Here is a 27,717-nt window from a genome sequence, read left to right on the forward strand (position 1 = left end):
GTAGTTTGTCTGCCTCCCTTTCGCTGAAGACATTGCTCAGGTTGGCATATTGTTGGGGAACCTTCCCCTTCTCCGTTACTTCCGTCCCTGCTAGAGTGGCTCTGGCCCCTCCTTGAGCCTCCCGCTCTTTGCAGTGTTCTAGACAATGTGCTGACCCAAAGGAGACCACTCTCTGATGCCAGCCCACTAGCGGATCATGTAACGCTAGCCAGCTCATCCCCAAAATAATGGGAGCTCCTCCCAAGGTAGCCACATTAAACGCTATTAGCTCAGTGTGTCTTGCTACCCTCATTATCATTGGGACGGTCTGCTGGCTGACTTCTCCTCCCAGCAGCTCCCTTCCATCGATCGTGGTCACCTGCAAAGGGTTACTTAAAGGGATAGTCTGTATCTGGTGCTCAGCAGCAAACTCCTTACTCATGAAATTGCAGGAGCTGCCTGAGTCCAAAAGCGCCTTTATCTTTAGTGGGTGTCCGTTAGGCAGCTCTAGTAACACCTCTATCACTAGGGCGGGTTTAGGAGGTTCCGGCGTAGGCACTTTCACTGCTCTTTGGCCTGGCTGCTGTGCCCTGACGGTGGCAGCCAGGCGTTGGCTTTTACTTGCTCCGGTACCTTTTCCTCCCTCTCCCCAACAGCTCCCGCCATTCCTTGCCATTCCTTTCTTTGGGGGCAGACTCTGGCAAAATGACCTGGCTGTTGGCAGAGATAACATTTCTTGGCGCCCTTCCCCTCCTTCTTCCGCTCTTCACTGGGCTTTGAAACTGCGCGCACGCACGCTGTTCCAATTTCCATCGGCTCTCCCGGCGGGAACGGTGGCTCTGGAATCTCTGGAATGCGAAGCTCCCTCCAACGTTCCCCCTTCCCTTCCCGCCTCTCCAAGGCTCTCGCCTCTTGGCGTGCTCCTATGGTCAGCGCTGATTTGGTCAGCTGGTCCATAGACTCCGCCCTGGGTGCCCGGGAAAGTTCATCCTTTACCGCCGAAGAAAGCCCTTCTTCAAAGAGCATTTGAATGGGTTCCGCCGATAGATCCCACCCCAATTTATGGATCAACATGGTAAACTCAGTTCAGTACTCACGAACAGATCGGCTCCCCTGTTTGCACGCCATTAACTGTCTGCGTACCACTCCCTGCTCAATATCGCTGGAAAACATCAGATCCATGGCACGAAAAAACTTCCTCGTGTCCTTCAGGATGTCATTATTCGTTGCCATCAGGGGCCTCACCCAGTCTTTCGCCCCCCCTTCGAGATGCCCAATCACAAAAGCCACCCGCGATTCCTCGTCGGGAAAGTCATCAAACTGCAGATTAAGGGCATATTGCATCTGTCCTAAAGGCATGATAGTCCTTGGGCTCCCCCCCCCCAAACTTCTGCACCAATCCTGGCAACTTTCTGGCGAGCGGGGTGGTTTTCCCCTTCTCTGCATCTTGAGCCCTCCTCTCCTCGAGCCTCGCCGTCTGCAGCGCTAGCTGGACCTCCAACGCCCGGTACCTTTCTTCCAGGCTTGGACCCGCTCCAGCTCCTGCTTCTCCGGTTCCGGCTGGGTTGCTCATGATGCCTTCTCCTGCACAAACTGCTCACAGAGACTGTCGGAATGCTGTGATGGGACGATGCACTGCTTGTGCGTAAAATCCAAGTCCCTCAGAGTTTGATCAAGTTTGCAAACCTCTGTCTGTAACGGAGCCCCTTAAACATGGCTCCGTCAGTCGCTGGCAGATTCCGACAGTGGTTGCTTTCGGAATCGCTTCCAACATAAAAGCTCCTTAACGGAAACACGTCTTCTGGACTCTCTGCGTGACAGTTTCCGGCGAGGAGTGGGTGTCCCTACAGGAGGTCCTGAAACCTCCCCACTGTTTTCGCTGGAAGTGTCTCTGAGCCATCCCTCCAGCTCACTTTCCCTCAGCTCACCTCCTCTCCCCCTACTGGTTCCCTCTTCAGCTGCTGAGTCTCTCCCAACCTGTGTGAGCCCTTTCACCTCCCTTCCTTCCGATGGCAGTTCCCTGACAGTTTCTTAGCTGAGTGATCGCCCAGCATCATCCCTGAACTAATAGATGGCTAGGAACATAATTATCCTTTGGGTTTCTCACTTCTCCTAATTTTGTTGTGCATCTCTTGGCCCAAGTAACATAGAGATAAGATACATATTTGAATAAGATGCATATTTTTATATGGATGCAGAGATAAGACAGTGCAGGCCATAAATAGACTGATCCATCTATCCCTGGAGTATGTACAGCTCCTTCTCCCCATGGAAATGGTTGTCCCTCTGCCCTCTGTTAGCATCTCTGCTTGCACAGTAAGGGTGTGTACCAAGTCCTGAAGCCTTTCACGGGTTGGACATGTTTCCCCATTTGTTATGCATTCTTGTTCAGAGTAGGAATCCAGATCTTGATGACTAAGGCTGTATCTCGTTTCCTGCTTTGGAAAGAGGATCTTAAAGGGAAAAAGTGAGTGTGTGCTCTTTTGTTTATCTGGAGAGTCTCTGTAGCATGAAAGGAGCAGCAATTCAACATGATGTGCCTTTGCCAACATTGGGAAAAGAACTAAAGGGGTGGGGGGTGGACTGGAGGTTTTTCATTCACATGCAACCCATGTTAGATAAGTTGCCTTGTTTGCCAATAAAGATCTGTATCTCCAAAGAGCTTCTCCATCTTGTGATCAAACTCTGAGCCACCTTGGCACAAGTTTGTATAAGCCATCTCCCCTTTTCATCATCTTAATAATTACAAGCCTTTGAAAGTACAAATTGAAACTATCCTGAAGCTCAGCCTGTCTCAAATGCATACTTGCCCTAAGTATCTCATTCATTACGAACAAGCATAAGTACATTTCACCCCCCCCCTCCTGCCTCTCCATTTGAAAAGAAGTCAGTGGGTGGATCTTGCTAATTTTAGCCATAGGTTCGCTTTGCTGTTGTAATTTGTGGCAACAAACGGGTTTGGTGCAACTTAGACCCCTGGAAGTTCTTAGTAGCTTCATCTATTGTTTTCTAGTAAGTTCAGACTTTGAAGTCTTTTCATCCTCTTGTCGATACTTGTCTGTCTTTGTGGTTTTTCTCCATTTCCCACCATTCCTGGAATACTAACCATATTAACCTTCAAGGGTTCCCGTGCTTCAAAGATGCGGGGCATGGGCCCTTAGGCCTATATTTGCAAAAAAATGTGTCAATGCTAATGCATATGTGTATATGCAAATTAAGGCTTTAAATGCCACAGAAAGTGAGCCAACTGATTTCCCAGCCAGATAATCCCATAGAAATTCTTCAGTTACTGTATTTTTTGCTCTATAAGACTCATTTTTTCCCCTCCTAAAAAGTAAGGGGAAATGTGTGTGTGTCTTATGGAGCGAATGCAGGCTGCACAGCTATCCCAGAAGCCAGAACAGCAAGAGGGATTGCCGCTTTCGCTGTGCAGCGATCCCTCTTGCTGTTCTGGCTTCTGAGATTCAGAATATTTTTTTTTCTTGTTTTCCTCCTCCAAAAACTAGGTGCGTCTTGTGGTCTGGTGCATCTTATAGAGCAAAAAATACGGTAACTTGTGACTTACCACAAACAATTTCCTCTTCAGTTCATTTCCCTCAATTGATCTCCAGCATAACCTACTCCAAATAAATTTAATTCCATTCAATTAAACCCATCACCCCCAAAATAATATCTAGAGAAAATATTAAATTTATATGAATATATTTTCCCAAATGAACACCCTAATTGGTAACCAAATCATCTACCCTCCGATTTGATTTCCCCTAAATTCATTACCCACCCAGAATTACTCAGTCAGAGCTGTTCAGCAGTGGGACGGTCTTCCTCGGGAGGTGGTGGACTCTCCTTCCTCGGAGGTTTTTAAGCAGAGGTTGGATCTGTCATGGATGCTTTAGCTAAGATTCCTGCATTGCAAAGGGTTGGGCTAGATGACCCTTGGGGTCCCTTCCAAATCTAGAATTTATGATTCTATGAGTTCCCTTCTTTTTTTCTCCCCTTGTTGTGTAAGTTTCTCCTTTCCCTTACCTCACCTCCACTTTTGTGTCCCGCACCCAAAAAGGATTGTCAGCCTGTGGAACAAGGCTTGTACTATTTTTATATGATTTCTAGTGCATATCATTTGCTTTCAGGTATTTGCCTGTCCATCTAGTCTAGCCTCCTGTTCCCACAGTGGCCAACCAGATGCCTGTGGGAAACCTGCAAAGCAGTTGGTATTTAGAAGCCCTGCCACCTTTGAGCCTGGAGGCAGAGCAGAGCCCTTGTGGCTAGTGGCTCATCAATAGCTCTCTCCTCCTCCTTCAGTGCCACCTACACTGGTGGCCAACATTGCCTCCTAGGTTGGGAGTTTCATAGTTTAAGCATGAGAAAGCAAGCTTTTAGCAATGTTTCTCAGGATCCCACCCTTTCCCCAAGGAGCTCTGTGCGGCTTACATGGGCTTATCTCAGTTTTCCCTCACTGCAGCCCCCCTGAGAGTTTGTGCGAATATAACCCACCCAGTTAGCCTATACCTTTGCGAATATTTTATTTCATTAAGCTTACTACATGCAGTACCCAGTATCTTTGATCCCTAGGACAACTCCCCTTCTCCAGTGGCTTACCAAAAAAATATAAAAACAGCAAATTATAATAATATAAGACAATTTCATAGTACAGCTGCACTAAAACACATGGCAGTTCTATAGCAGCAGCCATTATAGTGGCAGAAACGTAGGAAGCCTCCTTAGAATTCAGACCTATGGGTTGCTGAGGTCAGTATTGTCTGCACTGATTTTTGCAACTCTCCAGGGCTTCTGCAGGGGCTCTTTCCCAGCCCCAAGAGATCCAGGGGTTGCTTTTCCATGGCAAGGACAACTCTGCTCTCCCTGGTTCTGGATTCACAGGATGCATCTCCCTTGCTGAAGGTCACCAGGACCTTTGGTTCCACCATGACAGAACATAAACTGTAGTAACAAAAAATAAATAGGGAGGGTCTGCCTGAAGCAAAACTGGAAGATGCTCTCCTGCCCCGTCTCCACCCTAGCCACCCTTCCCATGAGATTTTGGCACGATCTCTCGGGGACCGCTGGACAGTCAACGCTGCTTCACTGGTGGTGGTGGGGAACTCGTGGGATTCTGCCGCTCAAGGCGGCTGCCTCAGCATGCCTCATTGGCACACCAGCCCTGTCCATCCCTGATATGCCATGTCTAGAAAAGCCATATTCCTCCTGCCTCGCTCCATCACTTCCAAAGTTCTGTGAGAGTGATGGAGCAATGAGTTTCAGGTGCACCTGGAATTGGACCCAGGAACCAATATACAGTGGTGGTGGACCAGAAAAAAGATTATGGCAGGAGCGTCTCCACCCCCATCGTTCAGCCCGGACTCAGAGGTCCAGCTCTGAGGACCTTCTGGCGGTTCCCTCCGTGCGAGAAGTGAAGCTACAGGGAACCAGGCAGAGGGCCTTCTTGGTAGTGGCGCCCACCCTGTGGAATGCCCTCCCATCAGATGTCAAGGAAATAAACAACTATCTGACTTTTAGAAGACATCTGAAGGCAGCCCTGTTTAGGGAAGTTTTTAATGTTTGATGTTTTATCACATTATTATTATTATTATTATTTATTATTATTATTATTATCATTAATATTTTGTTGGGAGCAGCCCAGAGTGGCTGGGGAAACGCAGCCAGATGGGCGGGGTATAAATAATAATAATAATAATAATAATAATAATAATAATGCAATCCCTCGTAGCCGAGTAAGATTGTCTTCTATGTACACGGCCTTAACAGTTAGTCCATAAGTGACTGTTGGAGGCCAATTCTGGATCCACACGTCCTTCCACAGTGGGATCATAGGTTTCCGGGTGGGAGTTGATCATGGTGAAGGTTTGCCAAGCGTGCCTTCCTCTTTGCACATTTCTCCCTTTCGTCCTGAGTTCGAGTGTCTTCAAAGTGCATGACATCTTTGATAAAGGCTGTTCTCCAACTGGAGCGCTCGCAGGCCAGTGTTTCCCAGTTGTCGGTGTTTATCCTACATTGTTTTAGATTTGTCTTGAGAGAGTCTTTAAACCTCTTTTGTTGACCACCAGCATTACGCTTTCCATTTTTAAGTTTGGAATAGAGTAATTGCTTTGGTAGATGATAATCAGGCATCTGTACAACATGACCAGTCCAAGGAAGTTGATGTTGAAGAATCATTGCTTCAACACTGGTGAACTTTGCTTCTTCCAGTACACTGGCATTAATTCGCCTGTCTTCCCAAGTGATAGGTAGAATTTTTCAGAGACACCATTGATGGAATCTTTTCTCTTTTTTTTAATATAATTTTTATTAACAGGCCAATCAAATCACATTAGTTCCAAATTATACAGCCAGATTTTTAAATTTTGTTGGGGGTGCCCATACTTCAAGCTCCACACGGGGGTCCAAGCATCACTTATATTGCTGCTTTAATTAGACAGTTCTATCCAGTTCTGTACAGATAGTCTCTTTATTACTTTCTTCATCTTCTTGTTGTTATTGTATATTCCTTTCTTTGCGATCTCTGATAATCTTCACAAGCAGGTTGAAAACAAACATCCTCTGTGTGGGTTTTACACTCTCCAAAAATCATATCACATAGGGACAGACCATTGATGGAATCTTTCAAGGTGTGGGAGATGGCGTTTAGAAGTGGTCCATGTTTCACAAGTGTACAGTAAAGTTGGGAGTAAATAGCTTTGTAAACAAGCACCATGGTTTTCCTGCAAATGTCCTGGTCCTCAAACACTCTGCCCTTCAATCGGGAAAAAGCTGCACTCGCAGAGCTTGGGTGATGCTGGATTTTGGCATCAATGTCGGCCCTTGTGGGAAGACAGCTGCCCAGGTAGGAGAAGCGATCGACACTTTCCAACATAGCACTATTGAGTTGGATTTGTGGCACTGCAGAGGGGTTGCTTTGTGCCTGTTGGTGCAGCACTTTTTTATGGATGTTGAGCAATAGGCCATGCTTTTCGTAAGCTTCTGCTTTTCTAGGTGGGTGACTTGTATCTTACCTTTAAAGATATTTGAAGGAAAAATAACAGTGCATGTTCATGATAGAAGTTTAACTATGTGGCAGGGGAGAAAGTGGGGAGGGAGCCACCCCGCCCCCTCTGGCGACACCCATGGGGTTTTATAACCCTAGGTGGGATATACCGGTTGGAATTTTGAGGGTGGTGGTCCTGCAATGTTGCAGTTTGAACCACAGCCACCATTATTGGTAGTATTTAAAAAAAACAAAAAACAAAGAAACTGTGTTGCCTTTCCACTCTGAATATTGTAGCTCTGAGCCCTCTGTCAGCTTGCCTTCCAAGCCTCTTCAAAGAGTAATGTGCTCAGATCGGTCCTGTTGGCGCTCGCTCAGCAGCCGTGCCCATGGAAGTGATACTATTTCAGTTCAGGCCAAATAGTCCCCTTTTTAGTTAGCTTGATTGATGACCCCCCTCCATACATTAGCAAGATGTATTCCACCTCATATTCCACCTCACATGTTGGGGGGCTTAATCTGGATACTGAAGCGAAACCCCCTTCTGCTTAAAGTGGGGATCATGCACAGAAGGTGCTAGATTTCACCTCCCAAGAAACTGCGTATTCTGTCCCCATGCAAGAATCAGGATAAGAAAGGGGGGAAAGAACCACCCCCCTTTTGCATGTCTCCATTCGTGCCTTTAACACTTAAGTGCAAGGGAGGATCGCCCAGAATCACATCTGGTTTCCATCGGCTTGAAATATACTGTTAGACAAATGATTGTAAAGTTAATTCAAAATACAGTGGTGAAGAAACTGGGCCTATGAAATGTTGTGTTTGCATTACTTTATATACACTCCCATCGTCTAGACATCTTATTTGGGTATACGAGAGACTTTAATGGCATTAACGTAATTTACATTTGGTGAAACAAGTCATGCCAGCGTTTTGAGAAAGGCTTGGCTTTCCAGCCGTGAATTATCTGCTATGTGTGTGTTGCTGTGTCCGAGCACTCGCCCTTGCGCCTTCGTAGCCCCATAGCAGGCATCTATATGCCCTCTAGACTTAATGGCTCATCTTGTTTATCTGTGGTAAAACCAGCCAAGAAACCAGAAGGCAACTCACCATGATCTGTTAATTTTGAGTGTGTGTCAACAGGATGCAGTAAACTTTTCACCCTGACCATAACTTTGACTAAATGTCTGTTGCCAGCCTATCATCCTATGGGGGGGGGGGTGTGCAAGTTGGTCTAGTGGTCTGGCTGTAGAACAATTGCCCTGAAAAGTTCGCATAAGAAGAGCTCTGCTGGATCAGGCCAATGATAATCCCATGTGCAAGCTGTGAAGGCAACAGCCCTCCCTGGTTGTTTGACCACAACGACTGGGATTCAGACTGCATCTGTACAAGGAGGTTCTATATTTCCATCATTGACAGACTTATCCAGACTTAGGCCAAGAATGCTAAGCATTGCCACGTATGTAATGGTGACATCGCTCACACAAATTAGAATTCAGTATGAGTTTGTGTTGCTGAGTACTGTGAAAGAAAGGATTTACTGCAGAGCTCATCTAGACCTGTATTTTGACCAGATTGTGTGCCGATCAATTCCCTCCAGGTATGAGAGCTTTTCTCGTTATTTCACGGCAGTGCCTTGTGAAAAAGTGATCTTACCAGCTGAATTGAGCAAAATCTCTCTTCAAATTTTCCAAACTATTTGCCAAAGTATTTCCCAAAAAAAACTGTATAATGAAGTTGCCAAACACCCCTTTGTTGGGGCTGATGCAGAGAATGCCCCACCCCCACCACGATCACCTGAGCTTCTGAGGGTGGCAGAGGGTCTGCTCTGCTGATCTGGACCCCTGAGAAGGTTGTCACCTTTATTGATATTGGTAGCTTTATTTTCAGTTCCTTCCTCATGACCCCTAGCATGGAATTTGCTTTTTCTACAGCTGACTCGCACTCAGTCAGCATCTTCATTGAGAGCCAGTGTGCAACAATGGTTTGGGTGTCGGACTGGGGCCTGGGAGACCAGGGTCCAAATCTTGGCCATGAAGCCCATTGGGGCCAGTCACTGCTTCTTGGCCTAACCTACCTCACAGGGTTGTTGTGGGGATCAAATGAGGAGAGAGAAAACCATGTACACCACCTGGAGCTTCTTGGAGAAAAAGGGGAATGTAAATGCAATGAAACAAGTAAGAATTAAATATGACCCCAAGGTCTCACTCCTGGTCAGTCACTACTAGTTCCTATGAGCATATATGTGAAATGAAGAAAGAAAGAAAAAACCAACCCTGTGCTTCAGTTAACGCTTGTTTATATAGATTTGTATTTGCCGCTTTGCTGCCCATTCCTTCCGTTTGGAGATAACCTTTTTGGAGCTCTTTGCATTTTGTTCTAATGGCCCTGAACAGTTTGTTAAGCGGTTTAGTGGAAAATCAACTTCAGCTCAATTAAAAACAATTTCCAGCAGAAATCTGGCAGCATCTTCATACCTCATTAGGGGCTGAACTCTACTTTGTCCTTGTTTTCCATAGCCTTCTGTATAGGTCTGCAACTATCGCAAGGCTGCACCTTGGCTTCTGAACGACTCCTTTACATGGAACCCCAGGGGCAAACTCATCCCCCCTCCCCCCTAGCCTGTGCTTTTCTTCCTAGGCCAAGCAGACATGGAATGTGGAGCCGCTTTTTACTCCTAGGATTGTTTGGTGGCAGGGACTATAAATCAGGGGAGGACAGAGCTTTCAAAGTTGGAACATCTGGCTTACCTTGACCAAAAAAGAACCTCTCAATTGCCAGAAAGAAATCCCCTGACTGTAGACTGCCTTTGTGAGCACAGAAAGGGCAAGCAAAGTTTACAGCGCAACCAATCTGGATCTCCTCGGAGACCCTTCCTTCTCCAGGATCCCCACCTCTGTATCAGGTGAGGCAGGTGAGAGCCTTCTGGGTTGTCGAATGCACCCCCCCCCCCCCGCTCCTTACAGAGCCACTTACCAATTTGGTTGTAAGTCACTTTGGGTTACCTTGGGCAAGATGAAGTGATTAATAATAATAGTAATAATAATAATAATAATAATAAATAATCTACTATGCCCTTTTGAATTTTTAAGAGTACATCTCCCACAATTGCAAACAGAAATCAGGGAGGTCATGCTCCACTAGGGCTGCAGTATCCATCCCATCCAGATTGTTTTAGCAGGAGGAAAGCCCTACTGAACGTAAGGAGACATTAATTTTTTTAAATTATAAAACTGTCCCACACCACTTTTGAGCTTTAAGAAGGTCTCTCAAGGTTGTGGCTATGAACACAGGAGCACTGCTGCCTTTTACTGAATTGGGCCATTTGATCCATGTAGCTCAGTATTGTCTACACTGACTGGCAGCAGCCCTTCAGGGTTTCAGGCAGGACCTGGAGATGCTGGTGAATGAACCAGGGACGTCCTGCACGCAAAGCAGATGCTCTAATATTTGTGAATTGCCTTGATTTCAGGTTTAGTTTTCTCTGTATCTCTTGTTGCAAAAGAAACCAAATAACTAAAATAATTAAAATAATGCTCTGCCACTGAGCTGCAGACCAGGGACGTAAAATGTCAATACATTTTTTTTGAAAAAGCATTCAAGTCTCAGGTAAACAATTTCCAAGCAAATGTGCACAGAATTGCATTATAAGTCAACATGATTCAGATGCCTATTCAAACAGGGCAGTTTATTTTATGAAGTATCAATTATCCTTCAGACCTTTGCTAAAAAACTATTTTCACTGGCAGGAAGGGAGATGCAGCCAGTGGCTTGCCTGAGTTCAGATATTTTTCTCCAGATGCAGCCCTTTATTTGCACTGATATTTCAGCTTTCCCACCGGCAGCTCCTTGCAGGGTTGCTCTGTGTGGTCTGGCCCAGAGCACAGAGGTTTTGTCCAAAGACTTTTTGCACTGGTTAACCAGGAGACCCAGGAATGTCTACATGCTCCTCTTGAAGCAGAGGATAACCTCTGAAATGCATAGTAAGATATTTCCATCTTCACTCTTCCCCCTTCCCCCTTGAAGCATTCAATCCCTAAACAAGCATTTACCCACTAAACTCTGCTTCTCCGGCCCAGCCTCAATTTTCCCATCTCTGAAATGGAGCAACCACTCAGAAGTTTCTCTAAACTCCAATTGCCCATTGTAACTGCCATGGTGTTAAAAGAGCCCCCAGTGGAAATGAGGAAAAGTGACTAGCTCCTTGTGGAGTTTGGGGTGGGGTGGGAATAAAACTTGCAATACAAATATAAGATGTGACCAGAAAGTTCAGTAAATGGTCACAGAAATTGGACAGTGAGAAATATTTGAACATACATGCCTTATAGGCCTCTGATACGATTCACCATTGACAACGTTCGCAGAACTGTTGGAAACTTCTGGAGAAGTCCTCTTTTCATACTGCTTTCAGTTCCCTCATCACAGCAGCTTGGACGTGTGAAATGTTGGAAAATCTGTGCCCTTTCAATGCAGATTTCAGTTCTGGGGGGAAAATAAATAAATTCGGTGGGGCTAGATTGGGAGAATATGGAAGGTAGAACAACTCAGTAACCTCAGTAATGATTTCACGCAGAATATGCAAGTCTTTTGCCGTCATTCGGCCGATCCTGCGTCAATAACTCACGAACTCCGTCGACATTTGCAACTGTTCTGCTTGTGGACGGTCTGCCAGACTGAGGGTCACCTTGGATGGTTTGCAGCCCTTCACGGAAAGGCTTAAACCACTTACACGCTGTCTTTCGAGTTGCAGCCTCATCTCTGTACACAATTGTGAGCATTTTGTGGGTTTCTGATGCCGATTGTATGTTCGAATATTTCTTGCTGTCTGATTTCTGTGACCTTTCACTGAACTTTCCAGTCAAACCTTGTAGTTAGGGTGAACAAATTTTCTTAAGTTGGAAGCATAATTATACAAAACAACACAATATTTGCTCTGTGTTCTATGAGAAATGCATGCATTGTCTTAAAGTATGTTATGTACTTCAGCAAAATCATTTTTACCCAAATCAAACCTTTGGTTAATAAACTGCAATGCATGCAATTAATCAACTAAGTTTTCTATTGGATCAATGCCAGGGTGGCAAGACGAGGTGACAGCCTCAGGAGGCAGATCCCAATGTAGATCTTTATCATTCACTTGTTCCTGATACTGATCTTCACTCGCCCCTTCTTCCCTGGCAGGGGTTGCAGGAGACACCCAAATATCTTGAGTTGGCTCTCACCAGTGTCCTACTTCATACAGAATTGAATTCGGCTTTTGTGCAATTGAAACATCTCTACTAGAACTCCTCTCCATTAGTTACTTGAAGAATTGGCAAAGACTTTTGTCCACTCTTGCCTGCCCCTTCTCCTTTCTCTTTCTCCATAAAGATTGGCTGTGGCCATAAGGCCCAGCTCTGTAAACCATGTTGCAGCAAATGGAACAATTCCTTTGATCTGCATCTCACACCTGTGCCTGAATGCAGGTTTCAAGTTTTCTGAGGCTGACTTGCTATTTGCAAAATAAAAAAGGTGGTGCGACACATAGAGAGAGGCATTATTGCCATTTACCGTATTTTTCGCTCTATAGGACGCACTTTTTCCCCTTCAAAAATGAAGGGGAAATGTGTGTGCGTCCTATGGAGCGAAGACGCCATAGTCCTGCGACTCTCTCCCGGCTGGAGAGGTAACGCGGGGCTATGGCAGGAACCTCTATAGCCGCGTGTCACCTCTCCAGCCGGGAGAGCGCGCGCAGGGCTAAAGCAGCCCCCCACGACCCTCTCCCGGCTGGAGAGGTGACGCGCGCCTATGGCAGGAGCCTCCATAGGCGCGCGTCACCTCTCCAGCCGGGAGAGCGCGCGCAGGGCTAAAGCAGCCCCCCCGCGACCCTCTCCCGGCTGGAGAGGTGACGCGCGCCTATGGCAGGAGCCTCCATAGGCGCGTGTCACCTCTCCAGCTGGGGGAGCGCGCGCGGGGCGAAAGAAGCCCCCCACGACCCTCTCCCAGGTGACGCGCACCTATGGCAGGAGCCTCCATAGCCGAGCGTCACCTCTCCAGCCGGGAGAGCGAGCACGGGGCTAAAGCAGCCCCCCGCGACCCTCTCCCGGTTGAAGAGGTGATGCACGCCTATGGCAGGAGCCTCCATAGGCGCGCGTCACCTCTCCAGCTGGGAGAGCGCGCACGGGGCTAAAGAAGCCATAGCCCCGCGACCCTCTCCCAGCTGGAGAAGTGACGCGTGACTATGGCAGCAGCCTCTCTGCTGCGCCTTTCCGCTGCTCCCTGACCTGCTCTTTGGGGCTGGTGGTGGGCTTCCCCCTGCCAGCCCCAAAGAGCAGGTCGAAAGGAACCTGAAGCCTGGAGAGCGAGAGGGGTCGGTGCGCACCGACCCCTCTCGCTCTCCAGGCTTCCAAGGTACCTTGTTTTAGAGCAGGAAAACAAGAGGGGGAAAATTCTCCCGCTCTCTGCACAGCGCGTCCTGCCGCTTCACTGAAGGGGCGCTGGGCAGAGAGCGGAAGAATTTTTTTCCCTTGTTCTCCCCCCTCTAAAACAAGGTGCGTCCTATTGTCCGGTGCGTCCTATGGTGCGAAAAATACGGTAGCTAACCCCAATGGCCTCCCTAATTAGCTATTGTGTTGGTCATTGACAAGCAGCGCTTTGATGGAAAGCAAAGTTAATCAAGGACTCAAGGATGGAGCCATCACCTCACATTATTCCAGCACATCGGCCTGACTCAGAAGGCCAGTAACTTTCAAAGGAGGTGCTATGGGCTCAATAGATTGTGCATTGCTTTTGTGAACATTCCCAGCTTTATCTGCTTAGGAATTTTCCTAACAACAACAACAACAACTCAAGATTGGACAAATAAGGTGATATTGAGTTCATTTCTCCACATTCCTGCATTGGTTCCGATGTTTAATTTTTTATTTTAGAATGTCCTCATGAAAATTTACCAGCATTTTAGCATATGTTCCTCCTAATGTACATGTTCCTGAATGCAATTTTGCTGAGCATAAACATTTTTGCAAGCAGATTTCCTTAATAAAATTCATTTCTGCATGTTGTTTTCACATATACATTGTGCTGGTCCCAAGGGCTAACCATGCGGCGAGGTCTGATTCCAGTCCAAGGTTGAGGGTACGGTATGGAGGCTGTCCGTCAAAGCTGAAGCAGGGTCCAAGGCAGGGAGTCGGGTGAGGTCAGGAACTTTGGTAGAAGAGCAGGACAGGGTGCAGGCAGGAACAGGCTACCAACAATGTTGCTCCTGCAACCTGGGACTGGGGCTGGCTTTTATCTGCCCCGAGGCATAGGGCGGCCCTGGTCCACAGGTGACTTGCCTCTTCTGGCCTGGAGGCAAGCACTCCTCTTGCGAGAACTTAGTTCCCTCCGCCTCTCTGCCCTGAGCCTCTGCAGCCCAGGAGAGGCTGGAGGGTTGCCGGACCCAGAGGCAACCTCATCTTCCCCTGACGGGGCTGGGAGTGGAGCACCTGCAGGCAATGGGTCCTCCATCACCTCAGGAGCCAGAGCAGACTCAGCTGGTGCCTGCACCTGAGGATCCAGCACAGGTGAGGACCCTTCAGGCTCAGGCCCCAGCCCCGGCTCAGCTGGTTCTGGTGGCGGGGACTCCTGTGCAGGCTGGGATTCCTCAGGTTCAGCCTCCGAGTCCGAATCCCAGGCCATCACATGCATGCATTTTAATGTACATTTTCTTTTAATATATGTATCTTTGTGCCTGCTCTTTGTCTGGAGAACTGCATCACGAAATCTGGAGAAGCATGAATTTCAAAGGATATTATATTGTATATTGTTTTGGGAAGTGTGAATTCTTACTAAATCATACCAAACTGATTTTGTTCTCCCATTCCTACAAGAGGACCAGGGATCATTTGCTGTTCTGTCTTGGGCAGCATTTCTCCTTGGGCCAGCCCTGTCAAAGGACAACGTACCTTTTGCTTCAGGCTTTTAAGAGATAAAACTTCTGTGGAGCCCAGCAGCGATTCTTTAGCCTGCTGCCATACAGGAAGTGCTTATGCTTGTAATGTGTTTGCATCAGAAGGTTTTTTATTGTTTTAAATATTGTTTTGTGATGTTGTGTTTCATCTGATTATGTTATGAACTGCTATGGGATCTTATGGGAAGACACACAGTCCAAAAATGAAAGCAAATAAGCAAATGATCTAGCAAGCACACAAAATAAACGTCTAAGAATCAAATTGCTTTGCATCTTCTAATCTTCTGCCTAGTGAAGGTACAGGGATGATCAGCAAGCACTAGGCACGCACTTTTAAAATGTTCAAAATGTTCAAAATCTTGTACAGACTATTTTAGGGCCCACCTGAATATATTTCCCTATTTTGTTAGATCAGCTGGAGAGGTCTTGCTCCTCATCTTTTCATTTCCATAAGCAAAATCTGCCAGGACATTGAATCAAATGTTCTTTATTGTAGAACCCACTCTGCGGCATTCCTTCCCCAGGGATATATGCAGGTCCAACTCTGTTTACTGTTTCCACTGACAAAAGGGTATATTGCTGCTGCTGCTGTTTGTCTTAACATTTGTTTTAATGTGTTTAATGGTGGCTCTCTTAGGGTGGCTTTATGGGGCAGAGGTGGCTGGGACGTGGTGGGACATTGGCTGAATTTCCATAATGTCACAGAATGTCTTGAAGGAAAATCCTTGAACAAAAAGTGGGAGATGTGTCCTCAGGCAAAGAAGAGCTGTATTTCTGATGTGTCCTGGGGGGTGTCTGTTCACACCTCTGTCATCCCTTGCTCTTACTCCAACCTGCCTCACAGGGTTGTTGTGAGGATAAACAATGGAAGTGAGGACCATGTTTCCACCTTGAGCTCCTTAGAGGACGCAAATGTTGTAAACAAATCTCCCCACATTAATCTCCCTCCCCAAACTCATGATTGCCCAGAAATTGCCTGGTCTTGAAATAACTTTGCATTCCCATTGGTCAAGAATTTTCACATTTTTCTTTTACAGAATCAGCTTCTAAATTTAGTCTTCCTCTCTCTGTGTGTTTCATTTTTGTAATTTATTAGCGTGGCAATTCTACGTGCTCCATCTTGCCAAAGCTGAAACAGAAGCCAAAGGTTTGACATGAGCAAGAGGCTTAACAAACACCGTCTCTGGCTTGGCTGCCTCGGCAGGGGGAGGGGGGCCGATTGCTGCTCCAGGATTCCCTTTTGTGCACGCCTAGTGTAGCCAGGTACAAGCTCAGGGGCTTGAGCAGAGACAACAGCAGCCTGCAAAGCTGTTTGTATTCTTTAATCAATCTTTAGAACATGATCAGGGTTCAAAAGACACATTCCTCCTTAGTTTTTGAGCTGAAGAGCAGGTGGCTTAAAGAAAGGAAGGTTCCCAGAGTGGTTGACAAATCAATCCCTCTTCCCAGGGAACTCTGGGAATTGTAGCTCTGTGAGGGGATAAGGGGCCTCCTAACATCTCCTGGCACCCTTAACAAACTGCAGCTCCCAGAATTCCTGACTGTTTAAAGCGTCATCGTCGTGCTTTAAATGTATGTGGTGGCCCATAAATAAAACATTGACTGTGCAAAGGCAGTGAACCAATGAGGGGCAGCTGCAGGAAAGGTCCTGCTTGTGGGCTTCCTAGAGGTACCCTGTTGGGGGAAATGGGAGGCCTGATGCGGTGGACCCTCATTTCATCCAGTGGGGCTATGTTTTTCTATTAAAAAGGATCTGTCTGGCCGCATTGGGAAGCAAGTTGTAACATCTGAATACCAGTTGCTGGAGACACAGGAGAGGAGAGTGTGGCCTGAATCCTGCTTGCTGGCTTCTCCATAGAGGCATCTGGTTGGCCGGGTTGAGAACTGGATCCTGGGTGAGATGGGCCGTTGGCCTGATCCCACAGGCTCTTCTTACGCTCTTGAATCCAGCAGGGCTCTTGCATTGTAAAGTCTTAATATTCTCTGATAAGGGAATCATTTCTACAGATGTCCGGGACAGCTTGAGATGTTGTTGTTGTTTAGTCGTTTAGTCGTGTCCGACTCTTCCTGACCCCCTGGACCAGAGCACGCCAGGCACTCCTGTCTTCCACTGCCTCCTGCAGTTTGGTCAAACTCATGTTTGTAGCTTCGCAAACACTATCCAACCATCTCGTCCTCTGTCGTCCCCTTCTCCTTGTGCCCTCCATGTTTCCCAACATCAGGATCTTTTCCAGGGAGTCTTCTCTTCTCATGAGGTGGCCAAAGTATTGGAGCCTCAACTTCACGATCTGTCCTTCCAGTGAGCACTCAGGGCTGATTTCCTTAAGAATGGATACGTTTGATCTTCTTGCAGTCCATGGGACTCTCAAGAGTCTCCTCCAGCACCATAATTCAAAAGCATCAATTCTTTGGCGATCAGCCTTCTTTATGGTCCAGCTCTCACTTCCATACATCACTACTGGGAAAACCATGGCTTTAACTATACGGACCTTTGTTGGCAAGGTGATATCTCTACTTTTTAAGATGCTGTCTAGGTTTGCCATTGCTTTTCTCCCAAGGAGCAGGCGCCTTTTAATTTCGTGACTGTTGTCACCATCTGCAGTGATCATGGAGCCCAAGAAAGTAAAATCTCTCACTGCCTCCATTTCTTCCCCTTCTATTTGCCAGGAGGTGATGGGCCCAGTGGCCATGATCTTCGTTTTTTTGATGTTGAGCTTCAGACCATATTTTGCGCTCTCCTCTTTCACCCTCATTAAAAGGTTCTTTAATTCCTCCTCACTTTCTGCCATCAAGGTTGTGTCATCTGCATATCTGAGGTAGTTGATATTTCTTCCGGCGATCTTAATTCCGGCTTGGGATTCATCCAGCCCAGCCTTTCGCATGATGAATTCTGCATATAAGTTGAAAAGCAGGGAGACAATATACAGCCTTGTCGTAATCCTTTCCCAATTTTGAACCAATCAGTTGTTCCATATCCAGTTCTAACTGTAGCTTCTTGTCCCACATAGAGATTTCTCAGGAGACTAATGAGGTGATCAGGCACTCCCATTTCTTTAAGAACTTGCCATAGTTTGCTGTGGTCGACACAGTCAAAGGCCTTTGCATAGTCAATGAAGCAGAAGTAGATATCTTTCTGGAACTCTCTGGCTTTCTCCATAATCCAGCGCATGTTTGCAATTTGGTCTCTGGTTCCTCTGCCCCTTCGAAATCCAGCTTGCACTACTGGGAGTTCTCGGTCCACATACTGCTTAAGCCTGCCTTGTAGAATTTTAAGCATAACCTTGCTAGCGTGTGAAATGAGTGCAATTGTGCGGTGGTTGGCGCATTCTTTGGCACTGCCCTTCTTTGGGATTGGAATGTAGACTGATCTTCTGCAGTCCTCTGGCCACTGCTGAGTTTTCCAAATTTGCTGGCATCTTGAGTGTAGCACCTTGACAGCATCATTGTTTAAAATTTTAAATAGTTCAGCTGGAATATCATCACTTCCACTGGCCTTGTTATTAGCAGTGCTTTCTAAGGCCCATTTGACATCATTCTCCAGGATGTCTGGCTCAAGGTCAGCAACCACACTATCTGGGGTGTACGAGCCATCCATATCTTTCTGGTATAATTCCTCTGTATATTCTTGCCACCTCTTCTTGATGTCTTCTGCTTCTTTTAGGTCCTTTCCACTTTTGTCTTTTATTATGGCAATCTTTGTACAAAATGTTCCTTTCATATCTCCAATTTTCTTGAACAGATCTCTGGTTTTTCCCATTCTATTGTTTTCCTCTATTTCTTTGCATTGCTCGTTTAAGAAGGCCTTCTTGTCTCTCCTTGCTATTCTTTGGAAATCTGCATTCAATTTCCTGTATCTTTCACTATCTCCCTCGCATTTTGCTTGCCTTCTCTCCCCCGCTATTTGTAAGGCCTCGTTGGACAGCCACTTTGCTTTCTTGCATTTCCTTTTATTGGGATGGTTTTAGCCTGATTTTGAGATTTTGAGACGTTGTTAGCCTGAGGCAAAATTGTGAGGCTTTGCAAGGGCTTTCCCCTCCCTCCTCTCCTGGTGGCAACGCTGGGTGGCAGAACATCTCTCCTCTCCCTGACTTGGTGAAGGGAGTCATCCTGCAGAGCTTTGCTGCTGGTCCCTCTCTCTGCCCCCCCCCCCCCGGATTGGCAAAGCAGAGCTGTGGTGATGGGGGTGGGAGGGTGGGCAATGTACCTCCTCTTAGGTTTTCACTGCCTGAGTCGGCTCATTCACGCTGCCTCATCTGTGGGCTGGCTCTAAAACTATCACTACTATCTTGTGTATGAAGAAGTATTTCTAGGGAACAAATTTCCCTTGCTTTTCCTACCGGAGACCACTGATAAAAAATTGTCAAAAATCTAAAGACTGAATGTTCAGAAGCTTTAGTGCTTGGTTTTACCTAGTACTATCAAGAACCCTCAAATTCTTTTCTCCGTTTACATTTCTCTGCTCAAGAGAAAGATTTGGTGTTTAAGGTCCTACCCATCAAAACAGAGTCTAACTTTTAGCATTTAGGTGCAACAGATAAAAATGTGTTATGGGGATGCCCCCCTAGACACCCCAGGTTTTAAGACGAGTCCCATGAGTGAGCTGATCAGTCCTGAGAAGGCAGCCCTGCTGTGTCCTGTGTGTGCTAATGAGGACTATCAAGGGATTAAAGGCTATCCACATGGGCAATGCAAGTGGAAGGGAGAAAGATGCAGGCCTTCAAATGGATGGTACGTGTTGTGCAAGTCCAGTATGCAAAATTCAGACATATAAAAAGGTCAAGTGGGAACTGCAGCAAAGTATTGCAGCACATCCTCACCTTCTTCTCCTTCCCCCTTTCCATAGTTCTAGCCCAGTAGCTGCACCCTCCTCCAGCAGGTCATTACAGTCTTCCCTCCCACCTCCCAGATTTCAATTTTCTTTTCCAATTGATTCTCAACCTTCATTGCTACTGAGTATGCTTAGTCCTTGTCTGAGGGTTTTTTTAGGGGGAGGGGAGGCGAAGAGGGTTGTCCCTCATTTTTTCCTCCAATGCAGTATTTCTGCAAATGTCAGCATTCCTCTGAGCATAAAAAGAGCCTTCTGGATCAGACCCACCTAGTGCAGCGCCCTGTTCTGACATTGGCCATCCAGAGACCATTGGGAAACTTGAAAGCAGGATTTGAGCACAAGAGTAGCCCTCTCCCCTGCGCCCAGTCCCTAGAATCAGAAGCGTGGCTGCCTCTGATCATGAGGCCAGAGCATCGCCATCAGGGCTAGTATTCCTCCATGAATTTATCTAATCCTTTTTTAAAGCCATCCAAGTTAGGGGCCGTCTCTGCCCCTGTGGGAGAGAGTTCCATATGCACTTCTGATCATTCCTTTCTCAGTAGCCTCACTTTGGACCCATTTCTGTTGGCACTTCCCACCTGAACTAGCTATTAGAACAGGTATTAGAACAATGGAGAATTCACATTCATTAGTCCTGCTGTTTTGCAGGATGGGAGGAGACCAGACATTTTGAAACTTTAAACATCCAGTGAGAAATCCAAATGAGGAAAATTTTGGAAGTATGGCTAAATTGTTTTAGGAGGTCTTTGAGTTAGATGCCTGGACAATCTGTTACTCAGGTGTCGCAGAGGCACACCCTCTAACCATGAAATGGAAGCAAGTCCTCGTTTCCATGAGCGACCCCCTTGGCAGGGGGTTGGACTCAATGGCCCTTGTGGTCTCTTCCTACTCTATGATTCTATGATTCTATGACCTTGAGAAATCTTGCACTACTAAGTTTGGCAAACATTTTAGAACTCCCGGTGGGTTGTTGGTTTTTTAAATGGTCATTGTAAAACCCCTCTTGCCATGCCTAACTGTAAATATAACCCCACTGCCAAGAAGACTTCATTAGTGTAGTTTGCATTTTAATAGGTAGCTTTTGGCTGAAGCACAACCTCTCTGAAGATGTGCATGTGTGTCTGCTTGGCACATGTTGCTTAATGAGGTAAATGTTCATGGCGTCAAATGTCCCCTCCTCTGCCCCCTTTGCCTGCTTGGCTTTGTAACAGGGCTTTAATTAACCACACCGAAAGAACTGTAATCTGTGGGAGGAGGAATTTTGGAACGAACCCTCAGCGCTTCCCTCAAAGGCCAGGGGTTAGGACTTCCTTTCTGGAGGCTCTACAAGCACCATTGATCAAAGCCATGAGCCAGTTCCTCCTTGAGCCTGGCAGCTGTGGGCACCTCGTGGAGACTGCAGCATTGAGAAATGTCAGACCAACGAATAAAACTACATTTTCACCACCTCCTGAAACTTTTGACACATTTCTCTGTCGGAACAGCCAATGAAGTAATTAGTCCTTCGTTTAATCCTTTTGAGACGGGGGTAAATGAGCAGGCTCCCAAAGAGAGGGGAGGGGTGTTCAGTGCCATAGCCATTTCCTGAAAAGTTTTCACTGGTTCTGTTGTTGGTTCCACAACTGGAAATAGGCCAACTTTCACCTCACACACTGAAGCACTGTAGTAAATGTGAAACAGCCAGAAGATCCTAAGAAGCAGCCCTAACCAGAGGAAACAGCTATTTCTCCAACCTTTGCTCACTCCGCAAATAAAGTCTTTTCACGATTGGGAGGACTTCAAGACTTCAGGTTTATAATGTGGACCTTGCAGAGGCCTTGTCCTCTTGGAATCAAGTAACTTCTTTGGAGAGATACTGTAAATATTTCTGGTGTCCTCCTAGTGGTGTTGCTTTCAGAGGAAGATATCTGAAACGGGACATGATGTGGAAGCCTATCTCTTCTCAGCTGCTTACAGCATTCTGCAGTACACTAGTAATTCTTTTGTGCTCCATGGTTCTTTGTAAGCATCACTGAAATGTACACTTTGTAACTGTAATGATGTTTTCTCTCGTGTCTTCTTGCCATCAATGCATTGTTATGGTCCTCTGCCTTTTCACATTTTTGTGTGGTGGTTATTTTAGGAAACCTGGAGTGTAGATGCACATAAATTACATGTATAACATATTACTCATATAATATAGCTTATAATCAGGGCACACAATAATGTGTATAATAATGTGTGAGAATTCGTACTTTAATGGAACCCAGGGGAAAAAATCTTGCTCCATCTTCCATGTGACAATCAGTCCTTCAGTATCTCAAGAGGCAGCCATTTGAAGATGGTTGTGCTATCACCTATTAGCCTTCCCTTCTCCAGACTAAACCTACCTAACGCCTTCAACTGTTCCTCACAAGACTTGCCTTCATACCCTTTGTCATCTTGGCAGCCCTCTTCTGCATGCATCCTGTGACTTGGCACCCCCCAAATTTCTTTACATAACATGCTCTGCAAGCTCTTGCATAACTAACATATCAGGATTTTTAAAAAACAAATGCAGATCTTCCTTTGGCTAAGTCACAGGAACATCTGTCTCACTTGTCTGTCTTAATCTGCGGCAGAACCAGAGACCTACAGCAGGCAAGTCATGTCCCAAGGTTGCTGGCTTGCATCTGTTTTCTCTGTACGCTTTTTGTAAGATGCCACATGTAATTAAAATCTATTTTATATTTGTAATGACACCATGACAGGATTCCTATCCTGACCCTCTGCATGAGAAGAGTGACGGTTCAGCAGCAGTTCAGCTGTCTGCTTGACATCACTCTGACATCATGAAGGAAGGGAGGTGTTGAATGTTTATTAATATATATTCCTCACCAACTTGGGAAACAGCCATGTCTTAAAAGATATATTGGGACGCGAGTGGCGTTGCGGGTTAAACCACAGAGCCTAGGACTTGCCAGTCAGAATCCCCGCGATGGGGTGAGCTCCCATTGTTCGGTCCCTGCTCCTGCCACCTAGCAGTTTGAAAGCACGTCAAAGTGCAAGTAGATAAATAGGTACCGCTCCAGTGGGAAGGTACACGGCGTTTCTGCGCGCTGCTCTGGTTCGCCAGAAGCGGCTTAGTCATGCTGGCCACATGACCCGGAAGCTGTACGCTGGCTCCCTCAGCCAGTAAAGCGAGATGAGCGCCGCAACCCCAGAGTCGTATAAGACTGGACCTAACTGTCAGGGGTCCCTTTACCTTTACCTAAAAGATAAATTACATATTTTGGAAAGTGATTTTTCCGCCTATCTGCCATCTGTTCTCTACAGGTTCGGCCACCTCTCAAGATACCATCACCAAAATCGGCAAAAGGGTTCCCAACATGGGGGTGGCAGCCCTCATTGACACTCAGATGCCGGGCACCATTTTGATTCAAGATAGCAGACTGAAACAGGCCATTGGCATGACTTCCCCCATGTTTTGACATAGTTTTGGCTGCCTCTTGAGATACTGCTGCCAAACTCAGCATGAGGGCTCCTGAGGTGGGAGTGTCCATATTCATGGATGTTTGGATGCCCCGCACCATTTTGAATCAGGAGGGTGGACCAAAATGTGACTTGACTTTGCCTGATTCTTGGCATGACAGATCCAAACTCACAAATTGTACTATCCATTTAAAAAACACAATATTTGATGGTCTCTACAAATTCCCAAGCAGCACGGGCGATCACCACTAGTAAATTAAGAAGAAATAAGCAAATAATGGATACCCCCCCTTTTTTTTTTGAGGGTGAGAAGTGCACAGAACACAGATAGCGAAGGCTAAGGACTGTCTATCCCAAATCGCCAGCCGCAAGAGGATAGGTATTTTTTGACAAAATATTGGAAAGCATCAGATAAAAACTTCAGCCTTTTTTTCAGCCATGATGGTAAAAGAGATATCTTAATTGCTCATAAATTGACAGAGGAAGAACTTTGATTTCTGTTGGGATTGCTCATGTGTTGCAAATTAACTTGTGGAAATCATTACCCACAGGATGAGGCCTTGGCCACTTTTGATAGCAGTTTTTTTTTTAAGGATTAGATGAATTAATGGACCATTAACATTAGAGCCTTCGGCAGTTGCTACGTAAGAGTGTGGAATTATAGATTTCTGAGACATGAACCAGGAATGGGTAGCTCTGGCTACACTTGCACCTGGCAAAGTAGACCGTAGTCCATGAAATCTTATGGCATGATAAATTTGTTAGTCTTTCAGGGTAAACATGAGAAAGGAGAACTCGCCGCAAGAGGTGACATTTTTGACTTTATATTTCCTTTGGGTGCCTCAGAAACGTCTGTTGGGAAAACACTGTGGGCAAACTGAATCATAGAATCATAGAGTTGGAAGAGACCACAAGGGCCATCGAGTCCAACCCCCTGCCAAGCAGGAAACACCAAACTGCTTCCCGTTTTCACGTGTGTGTCCCGAGGACATTGTTGTTTTGGGATTTAAGGGTCAAATCTGTCTCTTCTGCCACCCTCACCATTCAACCTATCTCTGCCTAGTCTAATGAGATCACCCAGGCGAGTTTACACAACTCCTCCTGTCATTCAGCAAGGTTAATCCAGGTAAATGAATAGAAATACCTAAGCTTCAACAGTGATATAACTGGAGGGAGTACAATCCGCATTCCATCTCTGCCCACTCACAAGGGAAAGAATCTTGGAGGGTACAAATCTGTGCTGGCATCAAGCATGCTTTTCCCTGTCAGTAAACAGGTTGTGCAAAAGGATGGTGATGAGTGATTTGCTTACCTGGACTGATTATGAGAGGCCCAAGGGTTCGCCTCGCCTCGCCTCAGTTTCAGTTCTGCTGGGAAGGATAGAAAAATGGTGGAGAGGGAATGGAATGGAATGGAGTACTGAGCAAAAGGGGCATGGCTGACTAGCTGACTTCAGCCCCAAACTGGACTGGAGGCACTCCATGCTGTGACATTTTGTTGTAGGTTCCTCTCCTGGGCACGGATTTCCATTGCACATACTTGGCTTTAGTTATAGCAGGGCAGGGGGCGGCCAATGGAACATGCTGCAGTCCACTTTGGGCAGGTGGGCAGGGCCACCTGCATGCCAGTCACCTGATGCCATGGACAGGAGCGCCCTACCAGTGGCTACCAGCTACAATGGCTATAATGCCATTTGCTGGAGACAGAGGCCGATTCAGGGCAATGAGACTGATTCCACCACCCTGGATACCAAGCCTGGGAGCGGTAGAGGGTGTTGCAATGGTGACGTAGTGAATTGAGCAGAATAGAAGGCATTGGCCTGATCCTACAGGGCTCTTCTCGTGTTCTTCCCACAAGCTACTTTGGTTTGGTTTTGCTTATTTTCTTATTTTCAGCCTAGTACTCCACCCCAATTGTTACAAACAAAGTTAAAAAGTACATAATATTTGAACAATGCAGACTATGGAATTCTCTGCACAAAAATCCCCCCTTTAGCTTTTTTGAAACCTATATGTCTATATTCAGAGGCCTTTCGGCAACAATGAGACAGTCTCTAACTCCAGACTCAGTATTAGCCCTCCTGGCATTGGAAGTGATTTAAATTCCACCCTTCTTCACAAGAAGCTCCTAGCTCTGTTGCTGGTTGCAACCAGACTCAAAATAATCAAACACTGGAAGTCTTCATCGGGTTGCTCTAGGGATGGATAGTTTGAGAGCCTGTGGGGCACAGTGATGTATCATGGGGGTGAACCACGCACCCCCCCACGCTAGCCCACTTGGCTCCCAGCTGATGGGCCCCCCCTACACCCCGCCCCTGCTCAGCGTGTGAGCCACCGCCCATCATCAGTGGGGGAGGGGGCTGCCTGTGCCTGACAAGGAAAGAGTGAAGAGGGGTCTTCACCCTCCACACCCTGCCCCCGCTTGTCTGGTCCTCGCCTGGCAGCAGCAGCAGCAGCAGCGAGGGGTTAGCGTTTTCTGTCCTTCCCTGGGGTGGGGGCACATGTGCACACACCTGCCCTGGTAGGGCATTACCTTGTCTAAGTGTTTAACCCACTGCAGGATGATTCTAAGAGAGGATACAAAATGAGACCATTTTTATGTTGCCTGGCTTCTGACATGCTTCATAAAGAGAAACAGCGTCCTGCACAGGCCCAGCGACATATTGCTCCACTGAATGCCAACTTGAATAAAATATGGGGGGAGGAGCAGGTATGCCCCAATCCACATAACTGATCACATGATGCGGTGCACACACACACACACACACACACACACACACCATTTGAATGACAATGCCCTTAAACTTTGGGGGCAGGGTTGGCCCCCTCAAATATTTTATTGGAGGGCTGAAGACCCCTTGGCCCCAGGAGCTGGTTCCTATGTTGCGCCAGGTGGTGAAGCTCCCTCATGGCACCATTTGACTCTTCCTTCCAAAATGTCCCTTTGTGGAATCTGTTTTATGACTATGTGTCTGCAGCAGTGTCCTGAGCCTTATGTTCAGTTCCAGCTGCAGGGATGTGCTCTCTCCTCTGTCCTTGTTCTTTGGTTTTGTATTGCTTTTATTGCATTTTGATTTTGAAAACTCAGTGAATGCATCTTTAAAAACCCAAACTGTAAAAACCCACTGGGTTTTTACCTGCCATATATATTCTGTCTGCCTCACTTCTGTTACGGTGATTGTCCTTGAAGGATGCAAGTTTGAATGTTCTGCTGTGGGGACTGAGAGGCCTGAGGATGAAATGTGGCTCTCAAGCCTCTCTGGAGGCTTCCCCCTCCCCCTCCCCCCTGCTCTGGCTGGGCTGCTCACCTGGGCGAGGTGGAGGCAGATCAAAGCCTCTCTGGCCTTTTGGCACGGCTGGAATGTCTGTTGCTCGGTCCACTTTGGCACCCCCAGTCACGGCATGTGGCCCCTGGAAGCTTCCTTGGGAGGGAATTGTGGTTCTTGGGCGGAAAAGGCTCCTCCTTCCTGTTTCACACCATTAGTTGAAAATGGGGCAAGGCTTGATAGAAACTGCCTTGGAATGTGTGTTGTGAGGGGGTGGCAGAAGGAAAGTGTTTGTCTTTATTTCTTTAAGAAGTGAATTTACTGAGTCAGTTTATAGGTGAAGACAGGAGCAGATCTATTTACAAACTTGGGATACGTGCCAGCGTTCCATCTTACCTGTCTGTGTTTATGCACTTATTCCCTGAGCTTGAAGATGAAATGGAAAGCACGACGGTCGGTGTGAAAATACCCCAAACAGCAAACAAGCGAGCAAAGAAAACCGTGCTGGGCGGCTGGAAGGCCTCACCTGTCTGTTTACCTGCCGGCGAAGGCGCTCTTCCTGCGGCGGCCACCAGGGGGCGGGGCGGCAGGGTCCGGGCGCGAGAGAGTCCGCGCGCGCGGCCGCGAGGAGACGGGCTTCTTCTTCTTCCCGGGCGCGCGCGGGAGGAGAGGCGCCTGCGGCTGCCCCGGCTTCTCCCGCCTGGCTCCGGACTGACTCCGCATCCCTGCGCCCTCAGCCGGGACATCTCCCGGGGAGCCTGGAGAGACGGACAAGGTAAGGAAGGGAAGGGGACGCGCTCCTGCCCGCCTCCCTCGCCCCTTTCTCGCTGGGAAGCGGGGCTCCTCTGACCGGGGCTTGCAAGACGAATTCTGCTCAGCATTTTTTGTGGGGGGAGTTGGATTTAGGGAGAAGGGCAGGCGGCCGCTTGCGCGCCCATGAGCAGAGCCAAGGGGGTTCCGGGCTTGGAACTGTTTTGGGGAGCGCGGAGGTGGTCTGTGTGTAAATGGGTCATGATCCGGCTCGCAGCCCCAGAACTCTCTTGATTTCAAACATGTTCCCAACTCTCCCCGTGATTTGCAGCCTAAGGAGCCTTATGCAAAAAGCCCATTGCATTTTCCCTTCATAGGTGTGCATTTACTTGGAGAATTGCAGCCTTAAGGTGTGCAATTTCAGTTGGATCAGGTCCTCATTTGGCCGGAGGAATTGATCTGGCGTGGCACACCTGTTGTGCAGCTCCCTGATCCTGCACAAAAGCGATATACAGGGTGAGTCTTTCAAAAGAGGCTCC

At 47.1% G+C, this 27,717-nt stretch overlaps 1 protein-coding gene and 1 long non-coding RNA gene across 4 annotated transcripts in view; one reads left to right on the forward strand and one right to left on the reverse strand.

Annotated features, from left to right (window-relative positions):
• Positions 1 to 24,120, reverse strand: part of LOC310693722 — a 155,552-nt gene extending 131,432 nt beyond the window's left edge. The window contains exon 1 of the long non-coding RNA XR_014519364.1: positions 24,042 to 24,120. This is a non-coding gene — a long non-coding RNA (uncharacterized lncRNA). The remainder of the gene's footprint in view (positions 1 to 24,041) is intronic.
• A 2,916-nt stretch (positions 24,121 to 27,036) lies between these two features.
• Positions 27,037 to 27,717, forward strand: part of LOC310693582 (thrombospondin type-1 domain-containing protein 4-like) — a 252,516-nt gene continuing 251,835 nt past the window's right edge. The window contains exon 1 of one of the 3 annotated variants that reach the window (XM_083475940.1): positions 27,037 to 27,203. The gene's annotated coding sequence lies outside the window, so the exon portion shown is untranslated. The remainder of the gene's footprint in view (positions 27,204 to 27,717) is intronic. The other 2 variants (XM_083475939.1, XM_083475941.1) reach the window with 2 other exon arrangements.

The sequence above is a fragment of the Podarcis liolepis genome (genome assembly GCF_965112155.1).
Source record: "Podarcis liolepis genome assembly, chromosome: 14".
Lineage (NCBI taxonomy): Eukaryota > Metazoa > Chordata > Lepidosauria > Squamata > Lacertidae > Podarcis > Podarcis liolepis.